Here is a 22,138-nt window from a genome sequence, read left to right as displayed (position 1 = left end):
CAATGTGCTGAGTTTTGGGATGGACTGAGGCATCCACGTAGTGGCTGCCTGCTAGCTCACCATTGTCTGAACACATCTTGAACCCGGGGCTCGTGGGGGGGGGGGCGTTCAGGCTGGGTCCCTGTCTGCTTTTCAGTACCTGCTGCCAGGGGGGTTAAGCAGAACAGGTGCTGGGAAAAAATCACAGAGAAAATTCACCCAGTCCCCAGGAGCAGAGCAGCCAGTGGCCACTGATCAAGAAAAGGCGTAGACAGGCGTGGGTTAGCACCCACAGGGACACTCAGCAAAGTGCATTGGGGTGGGGGGCAGAGCCCAGGGTCTTCCCCGAGGCCCAGGAGACTGACCCCTTCCAGCTGCCCCCGCTTTGTCTCTTTCCCAGGCAGCAGCACCTGGTCTGTGTCCAGCACGTCTGGCTGATCCTTACAGTGGAGGGCCGCGTCAGTTACCACCCTTGTCGGCTACAGAGTGTCGGCCGTTCTCGAGCAGACCGTCGGCATCACCCCTGCCCTCTAGGGTCGCTGCACCTTATCCTGCATCACTAGCTATCCAGTTGCACAGAGGGAACTGAGGCACACACCATCTTCAGAGACAACGTTGAAGCATTCCCACTTCGTCCTGGGAGTGATGCCTCCCCAGGGGCGGGAATGCAAACACTGGGTGTTTGTCTGGGCACTGGACACTGAGGATCTGCCACCGGAGCCTCAACCCCAGCCCTGCTGCAGCCCCCCTGCAGCTCCGGCTGTGGTTGCCCAGCTGAGAAAAGAAGGGGACTGTCAGCCGCCAGCACCGGGCAGCCCTAGCGTGGGAGAGAACACCCCAACCCAATGTCTTGAGACACAGGCCTGGTGCGGCTCCCAGCTCTGGTGGGGGCTGCCGCGCCTCCCCTGAGGTCACCCTGGCTTGTTGGGGGGAGCCCCGGCCTCCCCTCGGCTGCTGGGGACCTCCGGCCCCGGCCCCCTGCAACGGTCCAGCGGACGGGGCACCTGGGGAGACTTGAGTGACCCAACCAGCGTCTGAGACACCCTGGGTGTCACGGAGCAGAAAGTTACAGCCTGGCCCCTGGGGTCACTTCAGAGGCCAGAGCTCGCTCGGACCCCACTTGAGCCCCAGTCCGAGCTGCGGCAAGCCCCGCTCTCCCGGCTCTCCCGCGGAGCGCAGCAAGCCCGCCTCCGGCTGAGCTCCGGCAAGCCCCGCTTCTCCCCGCTCTCCCTGCCGGAGCGCGGCAACCCCGCTCTCCCGGCCAGAGCTGCACAAGCCGCGCTCCCGCGCCGCGGGGCCAAGCCCCCCGCTCTTCCCCGCTCTTCGCCCGGCCGGAGCTCCGCAAACCCCGCTCTCCGGCCGGAGCTCCGGCAAACCCGCTCTCCCAGCTCTTCCGGCTGGAGCGTGGCAAGCCCGCTCTCCCCGCCGGAGCCCGGCAAGCCCTGCTCTCCCGACCGGAGCTTCCGGCAAGCCCCGCTCTCCCAGTGGAGCGTGGCAAGCCCTGCTCTCCCCCTCTTCACGCTGCGAGCGTGGCAGCCCCGCTCTCCCCGCGGAGCTCCGGCAAGCCCCGCTCTCCCGGCTGGAGCGCGCAAACCCCGCTCTCCCGGCCGGCAGCTCGGCAAGCCCTCTTCCCGCTCTCCGGCCGAGCGCGGCAACGCCCCGCTCTCCCAGCTCTCCGGCCGGGAGCTCCGGCAAGCCCCGCTTTCCCGGCCGGAGCTCCGGCAATGCCCCGCCTCGCCGGCCGAGCTCCGGCAAGCCCTGCTCTCCCCGCTCTCCGTGGAGCGTGCGAAGCCCCGCCTCCCCGCCGGGAGCTCGGCAAGCCCCGCTCTCCCGGCCAGAGCGCGGCAAACCCGCTCTCCGGACGGCGCTCCGGCAAGCCCGCTCTCCCTCCTCCCAGGCTCTGAGCCCAGCGCAGTGGAGTGCTAAGCTGACCAGAGAGGCTGAAAAGGAATGCTGGATAAGTCCTAATAACCTTGAGGCCAAGAAAACGCTGTGTGAGTCCACCCTGATGACCAGCGCTGCACACCAGCACTGTCTCCCTATCGGAAGCAGACCAGGTTGTACAGCCAGCGCTGCAACACGGAGTTGCAGCGCGCTGAGCTTTTAAGTGTAGACACCTGCTAAGTTCGCGCCTGTACCCTCACCAGCGCTGCAACTTGCAAGTGTAGACAAGGCCTCAGTTTTAACAGGTAGCACTCCATTGTTACATGCTGCCTTAAATGTCCTCAGTAGAAATTCTTCATTGGATTGGAGGCTTATTCCAAGATCCATTGTCCTTTAAGTGTTTCTTGATTAAGTACTTAATTTCAACATTCCTTTCTCCAGGAACTGACCCGAATGCTCTACTAAGGTTAGTTAGAAACCAACCAGTACACAGCCAACATTCATAACTTCGAATACAAAAATGATACATTCATACAAATAGGATTAATACATTCAATAGATCATGACCTTTACGGAGATATGTTACATGGCATATATAGCATAACACACATTCTAAGCATATTTCTATAAAGCCTTATGGGAGGTACTGTCACACCTGTATCTTACTATTGGAGATTTTCTTTCTCGTTGTTTTAATTAAAAAAAAATCCAAGTGCTATGATAAAATGGAACAGTTTTTGAGCCATTTTTGGGAATTCACAACAGAAGGGAAGGTGGAACTTAAGAGAATTTATTTTTTATTCATTTATTTATTTTGGCTGGGCTTTCTTTGAGTTCAACAAACAGCCTTATGGACAGGGGCGGCTGCAGGCACCAGTGCACCAATTGCCTGCCTGGAGCGGCAAGCTGTGGGGGGATGGCCCACCAGTCGCCATGAGGGCAGCAGTCAGGCTGCCTTCAGTGGCATGCCTGCGGGAGGTCTGCCAGTCCCGCGGCTTCAGCTGCAATTAGGCAGTGGGTATGCTGAAGGCGTGGGACCAGCGGACCTCCTGCTGGTATGCCACTGAATCTGCATTACCAGCGGACCTCCCACAAGCGCACCGCCGAAAGCCGCCTGACTGCTGTGCTTGGGGCTGCAAAATACATAGCCACCCCTGCTTATGGACTTACCTAATCAGTATGGTATAAAAACCTGAATAGCTATAACTCCACAGCTTACCAAACCATTTTTCAGTGGCCCTTGAGATCTAGACCTTACGCCAGCAGGGGTTTGCCCCATCCTGGAGTTTTACTCGTTGATCTCAATGATGATTACGGGGTAGTGCATAGGGGCATTGTGCTAGGTGCTGTACAAATGCATATAAATGTACTTGTCCCATAGATATTCCCCCCACAACTGAGTTGTAAATATTCAGCTTTGTGTGTTGTCTTGAATATTTGGTTTTGACTCAGTTCTAGAATAGTTTTCCTTCCTACCAGATGTACACAACTCTCACCTTGTGAAAAATGATTTTTCTTATGCACAGAACTACCACTTTCACAAATAAAATAATCTGCACTTATTTCCACATTTTCCTATTCTAAAATTTCGTTATTCTTGCTTACAATGGGAAAATACTCCATCGTTAACATTCAGATATTTAAGAAGCATGAATTTGAAGGCTCTATATTTTAATAATCCTAACTTGGTTCACTTAAATAAATGTTGAATGAATTAAACATACGACTGTACTCATTCAAATATATTAGTGGGAATTAATAGAGCTAAACTCTTGTTCTGTCTTTGGGAGTCAGATTTAAAATAAGAATGAATTTGGTAATTGTGAACTTAGATAAAATCAATACATTAAATTTTCAGTTTGTAAATTATATTTGGTGATAAATTACGTGTTCTTGTGTCTTTATGAAAATGGTTCAAAGGAAATATTTTTTAATAAAATGTAGTTTCCCTTTAAGAATATCTCTAGACAAACAATTGTATTTTAAAAAGATTAGGCTTGATCCAAATATAACTAGTAATTCTACATACTTTATCACCAATCAATATAGTGGCAGTAAGCCTAGTAAAATAGCAAATTGTTTATTGGTTTAGAATTTTTATAGGAAAATATATTGGGACAACCTTTATCTAATTTGTGTAGGTCCTTTTACTATCCCATTAGCACATTAAGTATCTCTCACAAGATGAGCCGTAACACTCTGTCCTATTTTTTTTCTTGGGGGTGGGGGTATTTTGTTTTTGTTACTTAGTTTTCTTTAGGGGTTATTGGAGAAAGGTTAGGATGATTGATTTGGGGTTTTACATTTTGTTCTGAAGATGTTCGTTATAGGAAGAGCTGTGCTTAAATTCCCTTTCATCCCTCTTTACTTACAGCCCTTTGGGGACAGGTTTTGCTACTATCACCCCATTCTAGAAGGAACCACTCTGGGCTGCAGCCCTATTGTTCACCAACTGTATTTGGCAACTGTAAATCATTTTCCTCCAGGAGCCTGTGACAGCAGCTGATTCAAGACTCTCGAACAGCTTCTCAAAAACACATTTTTATTCACCCCAATGTACACAGCATGCAGAGCAATGGGTAAAATAAATAAAGGCCTGGACACACATTTCCCTTTAACCTAAACCTTAATGTTTCCTTAAACTTTTGTAAATTCCATACAGCCCAGTTACCTGCATCTCAGGAGTGGAGGGACCCTACTTGCTGCAGTTTTTGTCTTTCTTCCAAAGACTTGTCTCTTGCTGCTGATAACCATTTAGTCTCCTATCCCATCTTCCCTAGCCCAGGATATTTAAGGTTTTAGTATGCTCTTTGATCCTAGGCTTAGGTCTGAGGAGAGTTAAACTTAGCCAGGCTGGTTGGAGCCAGGCGGGAGTATTCCTAATTAATGGTTTCCCCATTGTTTCATCAGTCTGTTGGTATTCTCTGGCCTATACTTTATTTTTGCCACGAGCTTTGTTTCTTTGTTTCCCCACCAACAGCCTTCTTTCGTTTAACTCCTTGCAGTAAGCAGAACTATACTAACCAGGTAAATGTTGTCTTGCATTATTTTTCATTACACATTGGGAATACAGATGTCTTTTCAAACTGAACTGGGTAATAATGTGGATGGTCCTGGTTCAAAAGTTGGCCTCAAAGTTGAAGGGATATTTTTCCAATTCAGTAGATAGATATGATCACTAAAATAGAAAATACTTTAACTAACTAGAACTTGATGCTTCTCTATGGGGTAACAGTCCTGTCTGTATTGTGTTTCATCATTTGGATTATTTATTTGGAAATCTGTTCGGTTTTGTTTTAATTTTGGAGTTTTTTGGAGTAAAGTGAAATCATATGACATAAGTAACAAGGATTATTGCATTTAATATGTGCGTGTGTGTATATAGCGATCTAAATAGTTTAACCTTGGGATATCTGGGTATTTGCTGCTGCCTCAGCAACAGTGTTTTTAAAGGCATATTGGTGGTCCAAGAGCTAAAAGACATGTTTTATTCAACTAGCTTCACTCATCTCTGGAAGACAACTAATTATTTTTAACTGTTGCCAGTATCTTGAACCACGTCATTAAAATAAAGCAAAATAAAGTATCCCTATGTTAGAAGTAAAGCTGTTCTCTAATTGTGAAACTTAAGCAAACCAGCTAAGATGATATATTCATTATAGTGACAGTTCTTTTTGATTGCTGGTTTATCATTTCACTCCCACTTTAAGTCCAAGCAGTACCTTCCCTTAGTTCCTCCTTACTAAAACTTCAAATATATACAGCTACCATAACCCTCTCATTCCACCCAATGTGCCTCCTTAGACCCTAATCTGACGAACACTTATGCATGTGCTTAACTTTAAGCATGTGAACAATCCCACTGAAATCAATAGGATTACTCAAGTGCTTCAAGTTAAGCATGTGCATTAGTGGTTGCAGAAGGGCAATGGTGTCCTCCTCCCACTTTCATCTCTGTGCCTTCTTCCATGTGGAGTATCCTACTGATTCTGTCCACTGTCTCCTCCTGTTACCTGTGCTAGCTACATTAAAGCTAGCATGGGTATTCTTACCTGTACTATAATCACAGCTTCATTTGCAATGTAGATATAGCCCTGTGCTCACCAAAGAGACCTAAGGCCGACCACTGGGAGGAGGGGAAAGGAGCTGTGCTACTTGGGAGATAAGCAGACTAGTCACAGCAGCCCACTGAGTGTTGAATTTTTAAATCTCCCATTCCTGCTCTGAAATCCATTTGATACTTGACTGTTTTATCAGATTACTGGAAACTACCGGTACTGTCCAGTATTGTACACTGTAAAGCTGTGACCCTATATGTGAAAGCTGTGGAAATTTCCTGCAATATCCTGGACAAACTTGACTGAATTAAGCTAAGTATTTTAGGTGCAGATTGTATTGAAAATGCAAATATTTATGTATTTTGGGATTGTAGGGGACTACTTTGAGGGAAGACCAGATTAATGAAATCTCTGGAAAGTATTGTGAGTTTCAAAAGACTATGTTCAGTATAATGTAGCAGACACACACAATCTTTTGGGATAATATATGTGAAGTGGAATTCCTAGGAAGTGGTGGTGGGGCGGGGAGGGAATTGAAAACTTCCATTTACGGACTCAGTTTATGAAGCTTCGCTCTGAGGGGGGGAACTTTCATCTGCTGATCACCTGTTACATGAGAATAGTTCAAAGACAAACTGTATAAAGGAGTAACTCATGAGTGTGCTCTTGTTGTGAGCTGAAGCTGTGACTAACTTATGACCATAGGAAAACCATAGCCTGAGGTCTGTAGGACTGTTCACTGGCCACAGCCCTTTTTGGAATTAGGGGGTGATCTCTAGTAAACTTATTACAATGCCTGTAGGTTTTTATTGTTTTTAATGTGGTGTTTCTGTAATGCTTTCATCTTTAGAATAAATGTGCTTGCTTAGAAAAAGTGTCTGGTAGCTTAACTGTGATAATAACATTGTTTACCATCTCCTAAGGAGAAAAGTAAAGCAGACCAGTTTAGCCAGCCTGACTTTCTGGGGAGATTACAGTATAGGCAGGGAATTGTGCACTCTGGAAATATCCCAGACATGAGCGGGATAGGCTTGGATCTCCACCTGAACAAAGTGACAGCTGGGAGCCTTTGCTGGACCATAGAAAGGGAATAGAGGCACAATTGCCCTGAACTGTGACACTATATATAAGTAATACCTTTTTATAGTTCTGTGGGAAAGAAATTTTTTTCCCCTCCCTGAAATCTGCTTTCACGAAGAGTTCCCCTATATCCTTCTGACTTTATAAAGCGTTATGGTTTGTTTCAGACAACAGATTGTTGTCCCTTTCATGTACAAGCTAAGACTAAAAATATAGTAACATATAGTATTTAAGTGAAGGTAATGCATGGTAAGCATTCATTAAGGAAATAGTTGTTAAAATATAACTAATGGACACAGAGCCAGTGCAAGGATATTTTGCGCCCTAGGCAAAACTTCCATCTTGTGCCCCCCCGCCCAAAAAATATCACATACATTATACACGGTCACAGAGTAACATGTTATAATTTAGAATTTATGTTTCTGCACTTCAAGTTTAGCAAATTTAGAAACAAGTTCCTCCAAGTCAATGCTGTGAGCAATGTCATGTTCTAGTGACAAGGTAGATAGCCCAACAAGTCTTTGTTGCAACATTGGTGTTCGCATATATGTTTTTATCAACTTGAGCTTCGAGAAACTTTGCTCACCACTGGCCACAGAAACTGGGAGAGTCAAGAGGATGCGAAGAGCAATAACTGTGTTAGGGACACTATCTGTCAGCTGGGGGTCAGGGCTGTGGGGAGGATGGGGTCATGGGGTTTCCAGCTCAGAGGGACTGGGCTCGGAGCTGGGAGTCAGGGCTGTGGCGGGGATGGGGTTGAGGGGGTTTCCAGCTCAGAGGGACTGGGCTCGGAGCTGGGGGTCAGGGCTGTGAGGTGGGGTCGGGGGTGCCTGGGGCACTGGCGAGAAGCTCAGCTCGTGCAGGCTGCTGTTCTGATCCTCCAGCCATCCAGGCTATCAAGGGGAGTAGGACAGGACAGGGCCAGCCAAAGGTACCAAGGGGGCAGGCAGACAGCAACCTAGATGGCCAAAGTGTGTGGGAAGCACCGTGCTTACCTTGCCCAAGCATGAGCACGGATCCCTTCTTCCTCCGGCGTCACCCAGAGCCACCGCTGAGGGCTGCTCTTCTTCTCGTGCCCCTCGCTGGGGCTGACGTGGGGCTTGAGCCCCGCTTTCCTCCAGAAGCCTCTAGGTGTTGCGCTGCCTCGCAGGGTCCTGCTTGTGCCCTAACAGAGCGTGCACAGCTTGCCAACCGCTGCCCCCCACGGTCCATGAGAAATTGCGTAGGCAGGAACCCTGCCTCTGGAGGGGGAAGGGGAGGGATTCTGAGCCTCTCGCTCGCCAGCCCACGGTGATTCCCCGGGTAAGTGCGCCGCGGGAAGCCCAAACCTCTGGGCTGCCGCGGCGGCACCCTGACCCATGGGGGGCCCTGGGCTGGCGCAGCAGTGCCCTGACCCAGAGGGGGCCCTGGGCTCCCGGCTGCTGCTGCCACCGGCAGCTCAGACTCCCTCTCTGTCCCAGCAGCAGCGGCTGCTCAACCATTTAAAAAAAAAAATTTGCAGGCGCCGCTTTTTGGCGCCCTCAAATCTTGGCGCCCTAGGCAACCGCCTAGTCCGCCTAAATGGTTGCACCCGCCCTGAATGGATACTCCCCAGGGGATTAATTTTTAAGCACTTACTGCATATAAATTCATAAGCTTGGGTAGGAGTGTTTTTATTTAAATAACAAAATTACTCTCAAGAACTTTGAAAGTATGAGAAATGAGATTTTCCCATTTGCAATCATAACTGTAAATATGATGGATGGAATTGTTTTGTATGGTGCTAGTTTGCTTAGCATTAATACTTACTAACACAGAAGTGTAGGTAAGATTGTTCTGATGTAATCCAAATAATAAAATATTAAAATTCTTATTAAAAACAAGCATTGATTTAATGTTTGTAATTATTCCACTGTAGTGGAGATGACTTGATTGATAAAACTCACCTCATTACAATGTTGGATTATCTGAAGTACATTCTTAAATCAAACTTTAGTCAAAACTTGTTTCTTTAATTATTTAATAATTTTACAAATAGAGTTTTAGCAATTGGTGCTGATCATGGCCTCAGTCCATCCAAAAGATTTTTCTGATGTATGAAAATGCATTAATCTCAGGATGTATGTACTGCACATACCTCTAAAAATCAATATACCTCTACCCCAATATAATGTGGCCGATATAACAAGAATTCGGATATAATGCAGTAAAGCAGCACTCCGGGGGGGCGTGGGGCTGCACACTCTGGCAGATCAAAGCAAGTTCGATATAACGCGGTTTCACCTATAACATGGTAAGATTTTTTGGCTCCTGAAGACAGCGTTATATTTGAGGTAGAGGTGTATTTGTACAAAAAACAAAGTGCAAAGCAACACTAACCCAGCCCAACCCAACCTCAAGTCAAAACCTAAAAAAAAAGAAGGCTTTTGTACTGTGTCTTAATGGTATGTCTACCCTGCAGTGTAAACCCATGCTGGGCCCAGGCTCCTCTTGCCTCTACACTGCAGTTGCACTAACCCAGGACTCAGACCCAGGTGCCCAAGCCCTGCAGGGATGGAGTGTCTGAGCTTGAGTCAAGCTGGGACCCGAGTGCGAGCTCTGTTGCTTTGCAGTGTAGCCACAGCCTCGCTTGGCTTAGGTCCCGGGAGTCATCCCTGAAGTCAGCCCACCGTTCCATGGGACAACTTCCTTAGTCTTCTCTATGCCAACAATATGAATCCACACTATTGAAAACAGAAGTCTGCCCTGTCCTCCCCCGTCTGCGCAAATGGCAGCAGCTCAAGTCAGCACTAACCCATTCCGTTCTGATCACTGATCTGCAGGCACGTTATCAGAGTGCCTCCTAGGTTTGCAATGGAGAGCGAACTGATGAAATGTTTTGCAGAGTGAGCTGCTTCCTGGTAACATGCAGGGCAGTCAGGAAAGTTTTCCCACAGTGCACTATGTTCCTAGTGTTAAGAGTAGCCACGTTTTGGGGCAGGGGAGACTCTGGGATATGGTTACTTTGACTTGGTCTGTGAACCCCAGTGTGCACAACAGAGCCCTTGCTTCAAGCACAGGGTCAGCAAATTCTTAACCTAAGGTGAAAATATAACATAGACTATAGCCCAGGTTCCTCTAAAACGTATTAGCTGATTCAAGTTCCACTAACCCTGGTCTTACATTGCAGTGTAGACATACCTTAAGAGTCAACAGCCCCTGGTTGCGCTTGTATCAGCTTGGTGTGTAAACTCTCTGTAGTCAGTGAGCCAGACCCACTGAGAACAACTTGCCTCAGGGCCCCATACAATTAAATCTAGGACTGATCTCAACTGCAATGGCAGCCCACATACAACTTTCTGGAGCATGCACACCCTGGAAGGCCATGTGGATTGGCTTCTTGATGAAACCAGCCAATCCAGGAAAAAGACTGAATAAAAGGCCAAAGTAAAAAGTCAGGACCTCCGCAGATGGGAGGAGGAGCAGTTTTGGAGGGAGCATGGGGAAAAGGAGAGTAAATGGAGCTTAGAACACTGCAGGATTCTGCCCTGATAAACAGACCTCCCAATGCCAGGGCACATTTTGCTGCATATTAAACATAGTGGACACACAATCTTGATTTTAAACATGTCTGGCTGCCATGCATTTATCTCCTGCCTGACGAAACTTTATCCTTGTCTCAGAGTAATCTGCTTTTCCTGATTACGAGTTTATCAGAACAGCTATTGCAAGTGACTAAAACATTGGAGAAACTCTTTCATTAAAATTATTATGAATGATTTACAGGTCAAGAGACCATCAGTGTCTATCAGTGAACAGATTTTTTCCTTTAATGGTTATATCAGATTTGAAAAAAATGCTCATCTGAAAAATGTTCGTTCTTGTTCACAAAATGTAGAAGGTCTCTGGCCAAGATCTTCAGCTGTGTAAACAGATGTCAGTTACACCAGCTGAGGATCAGGTCCTATATTTGTAAACAGCTTATTTCACAAAAAGCACTCTTAATATGGGTGAACTATTTTTAACATCTGAAATGCTGAGAGAAGAGAATCTGGACATGCATGATTAAAATTCATTGTCTTAGTTTATTGCAGAGCAGTATGGGTGGGGTTTTTTTTTAAATGCCCAGGTGGTTAATAGTCTCTCAAAACACCAGAATGCTGTTCTAGCAGCTATTTCAGTGGAGGCTTCAAACATTCAGATCATTCTTTTCTTTTCACTGATATTAGTCAGGTTAAATAAAATGGCTATATGATCCCACAGGTGTTCAGTCTTTAGCCCTCTTTGAAATCTGACCTGAAAAAGGCAGCAACACTCAGAAAGCAGCAGCTGAATGGATTTATTTTGGATTGTTGCTATGGATACCTACTGCTGATAGAGACAAGATGAAGGTGATGTGGGGAGACAAGTACAAGATATTGATTATGAAAAACTTCCTTGTATCAAGCCTGGTTGAATGAAACAGTAAACTCTCATCAGATGTCAGCTGCATCTAGATGAGAATATATCCTCTCTAGTATATTATTTTTAATTTATGAACAGCATAAATATTTACCGCCAAAGACCAGCTTCGAATTACAAGAAACTACAAAATCATTTTGGGGCATGGGAGTTAGTATCTCTCATATGGTAACTTTGAGTATATTATATGCACCATTGATTTGATTTTTGTCTGTCCTAATTTTGGACCCAAATATGGAAATAATTTTCACAAAACTCTAAAAAAGCATGTGTCATAAACAGATAGCTAAGGGTTAATGTTTCTTTTACCTGTAAAGGGTTAACAAAGGGAACCAAACACCTGACCAGAGGACCAATCAGGAAACCGGATTTTTCAAAGCTTTCAGGAGGGAATTCTTGGGGTTGTGGTCCTTTGTCTGTTGTCTCTGTTGCTTCTCTCGGCTCTGCGTTAGATTTCTCTATCTCCAGCTTTAAAATCTTTCTGCTTTCCCACTTGTAGTATAATATAAGAAATATAGTTTATATTGTTTGTATTACGATGTGTAGTTTTGCTGAATGTTTTTAAATGTATTTCTTTTTGATAAGCTGTTTATTCATTTCTTTTTAAGCCATTTAACCCTGTATATTGTCACCTTAATACAGAGACCATTTTTATGTCTTTTTTTTTCTTTTTATATAAAGCTTTTTTATAAGACCTGTTTGATTTTTTTTTTTCTGGTTAAGGCTAAGTAACGAAGGAGGGGAAATCTCTTTGTGTTAGATTCACTAAGCTGAATTGTATAGTCTCTGGTTGAGGGGAAGAGACCTGAGCTCTCGTTTTGGTTTCAAGGAACGAAGCAGAGTAATCTCTTAGTGTACCCAGGCGGAAGATCTGGAGGAGGTAAGAGGGGGAAGGAAGTGGGTTATTTCCCTTTGTTGTAAGACTCAGGCATCTGAGTCTTGGTTCCCCAGGGAAGGTTTTGGGGAGACCAGAGTGAGTCAGACACTGGAATTTCTGGCTGGTGGCAGCGCTATCAGATCCAAGCTGGTAATTAAGCTTGGAGGGTTCATGCAGGCACCCACATTTTGGACGCTAAGGTTCAGAATTGGGACTTATGCCATATAACAGCATGATCTCTGAACTACTTCACCCTTGTATCCATAAAATGGTTTCATGTGATATAGAGGTTTAAATTTCAAAGTGAAACCAATGTTTTGCGGATACTGACCAGGATCGTGACAACAAACAAAGTCCGGGTTCTCAGGATTGACATGGTTAACAGTCTGACAAAGCCGAACTCACTGAAATCAGAAGGAATTTTACCTTCAAAGGGACACCAAGATTAGGTCCAAGAAATACAAAGCAAGTAGATTGGGGAGCGTTTCTTTAGTTGAAAGAAGAACAGGGTTTTGGCTAACTGAATTTCTCTAAAGATGTCTGTGCTTATTTTAAAGATGGCAACTCCTCTCTTCCTTGTAAGGGATCTTTTCCCGTAAGAATGGGATTTTCAAAGGCTCCCAGTGAATGGGATCAAAGTTAAATCAAAACTGAGCACTTCTGAAAATCCCACCCTAAACTTCTATATTTAAATTAAGATAGTTAAAAATGGAAATCCACTTCATTCAAGTGTTATCAGTGAATGAACTTGCTTTATAAACAATTGTACTCTCATGGAGGCATAGTAATGTATGTGAAGGCAATTAATATGCAGCAAAAGTGACACTTACAGTGGAAATATTATGGGTTATATATTTTAACAGCTTTCACGGCAAAGAAATTAAAGTACCTAAATTAGCTGATTCTTCTGGATGTCGCAGTCTACACTTTGAGAATTCAGACTTCCTCAAAAGCTAATTTGTATTTTTTTAATTAGATGAAAGTTCAGCTTTCTGCATTAGTGCGAAAAGTTTTTTTAATTAAAAATTGTAAGTCTGTTTCTAGAATCTTAATAACCTTATTCATCTTGACAACCAAACATAAATATTTAGATACTTTAAAAAACTGATCTTTTTCTCTTGCTAATATCTGGAATCTTATTTAGTTTAAAAGTGAACAGAGAGCAAACCATGCCTAATAGCACAGCTGGTAGTGCAATGTGTTACTATTAAGAAAAAAGAGGTTTGGGAGAAACTTTGGCTCTGTCTAGACCAGGGATCAGCACCCTTTGGCACGCTGCTTGCCAGGGTAAGCCCCTGGCGGGCTGGGCCAGTTTATTTACCTGCTGTGTCCGCCGCTGTTTGGCTGATTGTGGCTCCCACTGGGTGTGGTTCACCGCTCCAGGCCAATGGGGGCGGCAGGAAGCGGCAGCCAGCACATCCCTCAGCCCATTCTGCTTCCTGGAGTGGTGAACCACAGCCAGTGGGAGCCGAAATCAGCCAAACTTGTGGATGTGGCAGGTAAACAAACCAGCCCGGCCCGCTGGGGGCTTACCCTGGCAGGCCGCGTGCCAAAGGTTGCTGATCCCTGTTCTACACTATGGAGGCTATATTGGTATAGCATGACTGCCAGCCCTATAATGTAGACACAGCCTATGCCACTGGAAGGGGTTTTTCTGTTAGTGTAGGAATACCACCTCCCTAAATGAAGCTAGGTATATTGATGAAAGCAGTCTTCCATCACCATAGCTGCATTTATGGGGGTTTAGGTCACCGCAGTGATGTTGGACAAAAGTGTGGCTTTTTTACACTCCTGCCTGATGTAGTTATGTAGACCTAATTTTTAAGTGTAGACAAAGCCTTTGACCTTGAGCTGATGGTGTCTCTGGAGGGATGGAAGTAGGGAGATAAGTAGCATTGATCTTTAGCATCCTTTCTGTTTATGGAGATGCATCACAACCTCAGGGGTTATTGCACACCTTCTCGTTTCAAGGTGTAAGCAGTGTGTGTATGGGCAAATGTATGAAACAAGGTGAGGGTGCAGTTAGTACTAGAATGTAAATGCAGGGAAAGAACTGTCAGAATGAAATTTCTAGGGGAACCTACCATGGCCAAATTGCTCTGGCACTGCTCTGGAATGTGACCCTTTAATTATTATAACTTTTATTTGTAGGGAGGTAGTGCTGAGGAACCTCAGTCATGGATCAAGACCTCATTGTGCTACACATGATACAAACATGACAAAAAAGATGATCCCTGGCCCAAAAAGTTTGCAATCAATATGTGTCTGGGTTTAGACAGAATGAAGAGAAATTCTCATGACTCTAGAACTTCCATGTAAACATACAAATTAATGCAACTGTATCATGTTATGTGGTGTTATAGTGTTATAATAGAATTATAACTTGAAATCTGAGAGCTACACCGAGTTAACAACACGAGAGTGGAAAATAGACATCCCTACCTGTGTGACAACCGTGAGATCAGAGAGACAAGGTGGGTGAGGTGATGATACTTTTTATTGGACCAACTTCTGTTTGGTGAGAGAGAGAAGCTTTCAAGCTACGAGAAAGCTCTTCTTCAGATCGGGGAATTGTACTCAATGTGTGACAGCACAATAGAAGTTGGAACAGATGGTGGTAAACAATGCTAAATAAACTGTTCCATCTTGCATTGAGCTGTGACACTGAGTACATTTCTCAGATCTGAAGAAGTGTCTGTGGCTTGTGTCTCTAATGTCCTGGGACCAGCATTGCATACAAGTTTGAGATTACTCAGCTTATGGACAAATGTTTTAATGTAAAAGGAACAATCATGTATTTACAATTGGAATTGGAGTGGAGGCTTGCAATAGTCATTAAGGCAAAAGGGTCTGTAAATTTCATCACTCTAGAAGGACTAGAAACAAAATAGTGTATTAGAGAAGTAAGTAAAGAATTTATATTCACTCTATTTTCCATTTAAATCACCATTCCTCTGCAGTAATCTTTCATGTGATGAGGGAATACCAGGACCTATTAGATTACTGGAGTAGATGTTAGCATTGCTACTACTTTAAATGGTTGATACACAGTTTCTTTGTATATATGGTCACTTAAAAATAGCTAAAATAATTTACTTGAAAATAAGTAAACTTTTATCCTGATTCTGATACTCCTCCATTAAGGGTTCAAAGGAAAAGTTGTGATTTGTCATCTGACTCTGAATAACATAACTGCAGGGTAGTGCGTTCCCAGACTAATGGGAAACCATATGTAAGTAATACCCAGTTTGCTTATTCAGCAAGGAAGCCCCTAGCATACTGTAGCTAGGCATATGTTTATCACTGTGCCTGACTATGTAAAGCAAAGCATAAATCAACAGTTTAAGTTTACACTTGGGTGGTTTTTTTATGGTAACTTTAATCTATTTTATAAGGCATAGATCAAGGAAGAAAACCTGTTTTTAATACCTCACTAAATAAAAAAAGGTTTCCATTTTTCAGTATGAGTAAGTAAATTTTCATTCAGATCTATGCTCTATTTGAAGGCAGATTTATCACAGTATTTACTCTTTTCTGCAGTAAAACTAATTCACCTAAATTCAGGTGAATAGACAAAACTAGAACATTTTGTTCTGAAACTTCTATTAATAAAAAACTTTAGTCCACAGGATAACACTTTTACTCAGAAGGGGAACATTCAAGTCAGCACAGTGACAGCTATGCTCTGAGGAGTGATGGTTATATAGAATATGGCACCTTCCTACTCTTTGTATTCAGAATCTCAGCTGCTTACTCAATGACAAAACTTTTTACTCCTGTGGGCCCAGTACAGCTCATGCAGCTAAGTAATGAACTGGATTCTATTCCTTATGAATCGTCAGCCAAATTATTTACTGTACCAGAGTGGCTTGCTAAACCAACCTGATCATAGAAAGAGCCCTACTTGAGGACAATCCCCTATAAAGAGCAGAAGGTGGCTGCAGTAATGGGAATGAGAGCCAGACTTCTGTGGTGGTAAAGCCCAGCTGGGGAAGGGGCTAGAGAGAGAGCCAGGCAGAAAATTGAGAGTAAGAAAAGCTCTCCAGGCAAGAAGGCCTGAGAGATCCTAATTAAGCAAGGGAGACACAGAAAGACTCAGAGGAGAACTTAAGAGGCTGGGTAGTAAGTGGCTAAGGGAAAACTGCAGCCCAGGTAAAGGGGGCAGAACTAGCTGTACAGGACCAGAATCTGGATTACAGGGTGAGACTGGGTTCCCCTACTGGCCCTAAGGAAGTGGTTTGGATAAGCATTCCACAATGGTTATTGAGCCGAGCAAGGGAGTTACAGGCTGAGCTGAAGACTGGCTGAAGAAGAGCCCCAGAAAGGGAAGAATTTTTGTTTGTGCTAAAGATATTTTAGGAATTTAGGGGACTTTCAGTTTGGACAATTGTGAACCTGGGCGGGGGGGGGACTTAAGACAGTGACCTAGTTGGAGGGCTGAGTCACTGGAAGAGGAACTGCCAGAGCAACCATTGGCAGGGAGTGCTAGCCAACCAAAAGAGCTGCTACATCTTACCCCTGGACGTGAGGGGTGCCTAGCAGTGAGTGAACTTGTTTACATTTGCCAGTTTCAGAGAGCTACACCCAGGCAAACCATTTGAAGACTGAGGCAGCACTCGTGTCAATGAGACCATTTCTAGAAATAAAAAAGGGCAATTACTTTTAAAATGAGGAAGAGTGAATAGGACAGTCATGCTCTTCCCAGTGGTTGTACATATTCTTCTGACCAACCTCTCTTCAGAACTGTGGAGGGGCTTTTGGTCCTCATCCCCCACACTCATTAGCTAAAGTCATTTCCCAAGAGAACTCTGAGTATTCCTGCAGTGAGGGACCAATTGGGAGAATTTTAGAACCATCTATATGCAGCTTTAGGGTTCCCAGTGCTACTTACTTTTTTGCACCAGTTTTTCTTTTTATCTCGTTAATCCATTTTTAACACTGTGAAGCTATATTGCAGCATGTAGCTCTCAAGTTGCATCTGAAATAACTAGGGATCTGTTAGTCTTTCTCCTGTGACAAATTTTAGCAACCATGAGTCTGACCCTACAGCATGGGAAAAGTGTAGTGCTTTAATGCATAAACTGAAACTTGACTTTTCCCATAGAGGATCATGCCTCCAGAAGTTGTAATAAACTCTCCCCACATGCTTCTTTGAATATGAATTTCATTTCAAATGTAGATAACTTTATTATGGAATATAAATGGTTAAGGGCTTACTATGATGAATGTGGGGATGCCAATAGTGTTATGAATACTATATGTCCTTTCTATTTGTAGTGTTTGCTATATGATACTGTGATGACATATTCCTTGACTGACTCTGTCATAGAGGCATCAGTCCATGATGTTTCAATCGGAGAGGCCCATCTCTTCTCCAGGACCCCATGAAGTAAGGAACCAGTATCATCCCCATTTTACAGATGGAGAAATGAGGCATAGGAAGGGTGACTTACCAAAGGTCATGCAAGAAGTCCTGTGGCAGAGCAGGAAATTGAACTGCCATGTCCCAGGCTATTGCCCCAACCACTGGGCAATCCTTCCTCCCACACTGCTATATGATTCCAAGGAATTAATTCAAGCAGGGTCTATTTGTGTGCACCCAGGAAAGGGGCAATAGTTCTAGATAGCATCACTTACTTAAACTAAAAGGACAATCCATGTGTCATTTACTTTTGACATTTCACCTTTGGCCGTGCTAAGTTTACCAGACTACTTTGTAGTCAGAAGTGGGAGGGATCCAAGAGGGAAAACTGGAAAAAGAACTTTGTGGTGGATTTAAAAAGTCCTTAAAGGAAAAGGAGGAGAGTGAGGCAGAGACTGCTGGGGACCAGACTGAACCCCAATCCCCAGGGTTGGGGTATCTAGGATAAGCTAGGCCCACCTAAGCCTATAGGGAAGACAGATATGCACATAGACGTCTGATTGTGTTTCAAAACATTTTCTCTTGTAATTAAACAATAGTTTTGTTTTGAAAAAACTGCTTTGGGTCACTGTCTTTAGCACTGGTCACTGTGCTCAAAGGGGGAAAAACTGTAGGGAACCAAACTCAACTGGGCCTGCTGAATAACTGCAGTTAGTACACAGGGTGCTATAGCCCAGGGACCAACTCTAAGAATGGAAGAATCTTAGATTCCACCATGAGGGAGGTGAAGGTGCAAAGCCTGTCACCTATATGCATACACTTGGAGAGACCAGAGGGAGTAGCTGGCTCTGAACTATGATACTGAAATTCAGGTAATATCTATGGTAAGAGAAACTCTTGGCTTCTGAAAGAGAGTTGACTTAAAAGGGCAACAAATTACATTGGAAGAACTTGTGCATGATGGACTGGGGTTTACAATGTGCAAATGTAGCATATGTCTATTGCCTGAATATACTCTGAATGCACAAGAGCTCATGGTTTCTGCTCTAGATGTTGTGTTAGTGAATAATGCTCAAAGCTTTTGCATATATGGTTATACCCTACAGTAAATCTTAAACAAAAAGTGAAAAATAATGTAATTGAAGTCAGTGTTTAACATAACAGAATGACTATATCTTAATTTGAAGGGTAAAGCTTTTTGTGGGTTAAAATCTTCTCAGAGTAAGGAAAAAAACTAAACAAAATTTATATTAAAGACTGTATTAAAGATTAATAAGGAACACATTTGGGAGCTACATATGAATTTTTAATGGATGATGAAAAAATTATTGAAACTTCTGACTTCCTCTGTAAATAAAGCACTTACAATCCATTTTTCATAATGCTGCTGAACAATATCCAAAGGCATTTTTATAATTTAGAAATCTACTGTGCACTACAGTGTTTCAGCCAAAAACTTGGACCACTAGAATCCTACTTTTAAAAGCTTTCTGTAAAAGTAACTAATACAATGCTAATTTGTATGATGTCTAGGGAGCAAGCACAAATCTTGAGAACAAGTCTTCCTGTGTTTTTCTAATAAACTGGGAGAACTCTAAATAATTAACATAAACAAATGAAAACTAATTTGTTAATTTTTACCCACTTGTCTGATCCATGTTAATGAATAATTTACGAGTTAGAAATGAATATCAAATTAAAATATTTCCCTGTAGAGTCTACTGTGTTATCTGCATATGTTGTCTAACTGACTACCAATATATAAAATAGAAAATAACCCCAGAGAAAATGGCATTCATCAAGAATCAGGCTATAATAAAAAGAGCTGCAGACTCCAGAGGTTTTACTATTTCCATATAGACCTGGGATCATTTGTCTGAGGCTGTTTTTTGAATTATTCATATAAACTGTAGCTTTTTGCTTTTAGAGATTGAATGCGACCAGCTTCTATCGTATGGTTTCACATGCTGCTTTTTTGTTTGCATTTAAGGTTTTTTTTATACAATGTCTTTTAGCCAAAGGCACTACTGGATACTGCAAAATTCTATCAGCTGAACATCAGGCATTAAGAACGTGTATTATGGTTAATATTGAGGTTTCCCATAGGAAATAAGGAAGCTGTGCAAGGGTGTGCCAGGAAAATTAGGGAATGTAGTAACTGAAGAGCTAATAAACCTTGAAAATATATTTTTGTATTTTTTGCTTTGACATTGGAGTACTAGCATTAAGAAAAAACATATTTAGTTTTAGATCAAAGTGCTACATATTAGTTACATGAGTCTTCAGCACCTTGACAATTAAAATCTCTAGGTAATGATTTGCAGCATTAACATAGTAGATCAGACAAATGATTCATGTTAGGTATCCTGTCTCTTTCACTGGCAAATTTGTGACTCTTCAGAGGAAATTGAAACTTTCCACTCTTGCCCCATGCCCAGAGTTAATCAAGTGTGCAATGCAGGATATTAGGAAGTGGGGAAGAGAGAAGGAAACTTTTTTTCCTGAACTTGCATCCAAAAGCATGGGGGTTGATTGCCTTCCAGCATTCATAATGACAAATGTTGATTGCAGTTACCTGCTACAGAGTTGTGATTAGATGACTGCTTGAAGTTGTGAATTCCTCTTCCAGAATACATGCTCTGTGAAATATTTTCCTGCTTATTCTAAATAAAACTTTAAAATTCCAGTGCATTAACATGTGGCTAGTGATGTTCCATTTAAGGCTAAGATGCTCTTTGCACCCTTATTTTCAGTGAAGGAAAATGCCTTCCATTTTGCTTTTTTTAGATTACTGCAAGTCTTCTATTCCCTCCTCGTACATCATCATCCTTACATTAGGCATTGTGGCCTCACATGCCTCTAAGTAAGGAGGCAAAAAATAACATTTATAGCTGGTGTAAAGGCACCAACCCTACTTGCTTTCACCTCACTTTGCTTCTAGGTCTAAGGAAGCATAGAGGGCAGCCTCATGCCTCAGAATTATTTTCTCTTCCACCTTTTAAGAGAATGAAGATCTTCAGAGAGACTAGGGAATAGAAGAATTAGTAACTTGGTAAGAGAACAGTGAAGGCTCTTCCATTGGGGCACCTAGGAAGCTGCCCTATTAAACAAACTGACTAGCCTTCAGTTCAGTTCTGTATGCTATTCACATTGCATAATTTGACAGGATTGATTTTGCCGGTGAAGAATGGATATGGGGCAACGGCTCTGGTGCCTCAGACTAAGTAAAGTTCTGTGTCCACATTCCCGTGATGAGCACTACAACAACAGGACTTGACTGGCTGAGTAACCACAGCAGAGCATTAATAAGCACATTCCAGTATTATCACAAAGCAATGAGAATAGAAGGCACAGCACTGCTTGCTTATATCTTGTTAGCCACAACACAATGCTGAGAAACTATTGCAAAAGTGATCTTGAATAATAAGCATCTGCAGATTACACAGACAACCTTACGTTGGCCCATTTAAAATGTTGGCTCAAAGCTGGTGCAACCAACACTAAGAGTTTGTCCTCTGACTCAGACAATTAAGAATCATGCCTGTAGGCCCTATTCAGGAAAAGACTTAAGCACACGTGTAAGTCCCTTCCCATTCAGCACAGCACTTAAACATGTATTTAAGTCCTACTGGCTTCAAGGGACTTAAGCAGATGCTTACGTGCTATCATGAATAGAGACTTTCTTGAATTGAGGCCCTAAATGGAGGAGGTCCTGAGTTCAAATCCACGCTGGGTCAGTTGCACTTGCACTGAGAATGAGGGGGAAGTACAGAATAGCAAAGAAATAATCCTTGGCTTCTGAAACCTCATAGTCAAATCACAGCTAAATAAATAAGTCTCAGGGTACTCAAGAGTTTCCCTCCAGAGAGCCAACTGGAAAATTCTCTGTCCTCAAACCTTTCTCTGAAGGCTCTGACCTGAGATGGTTCAGAGTCCTCCCACCTCCTTTCAGGATTAAGTGGTGTTCCTAAGTAATAACTCTTTCTCAATCTGTTTCTGCTTCTCTGACCTGTCCAGGGAGCCAAACAGTCTCTGTTCCTCTAATTCACCTTTTTGGGTAGTTGACAGGCCTTTTCCTCTAAAACGTAGGGGACGTTAAGCAGCATCCCCTCTAGTCTGCCGTAGTGGCCAGGAGGCCTGCTGTCTTCATGGAATCTTTGAGGCACTGCCTACTGAGGTCTTCTCAAAACAACTCGGGGGACTTTTTTTTTAAGACAGCGACTCCCACAAACATTTGCTAGACCCTTAAATGTAAAGTGCACTGGAGCTTTATATGCCGTTGTTCAACAAGGTATTTTGAAATCCCTGATGTGTTCCTGATCAGAGTGTTTTTTATTAACTCAGCAATTCATGTTCCAATCACTGATAGGAATTGGAACTCAATTTTATTGGACCATTTTCCAAGCCTTGAAGATTTGTTTAGACTTTGGCTCTATTGGGCAAATTACTTAAGCATGTGCTTAACTTCAAGCATGTGAG

Source organism: Chelonoidis abingdonii, chromosome 8, assembly GCF_003597395.2.
Source record: "Chelonoidis abingdonii isolate Lonesome George chromosome 8, CheloAbing_2.0, whole genome shotgun sequence".
Lineage (NCBI taxonomy): Eukaryota > Metazoa > Chordata > Testudines > Testudinidae > Chelonoidis > Chelonoidis abingdonii.
The sequence above is the reverse complement of the archived record's forward strand: the minus strand, read 5'-3'. Positions refer to the sequence as shown.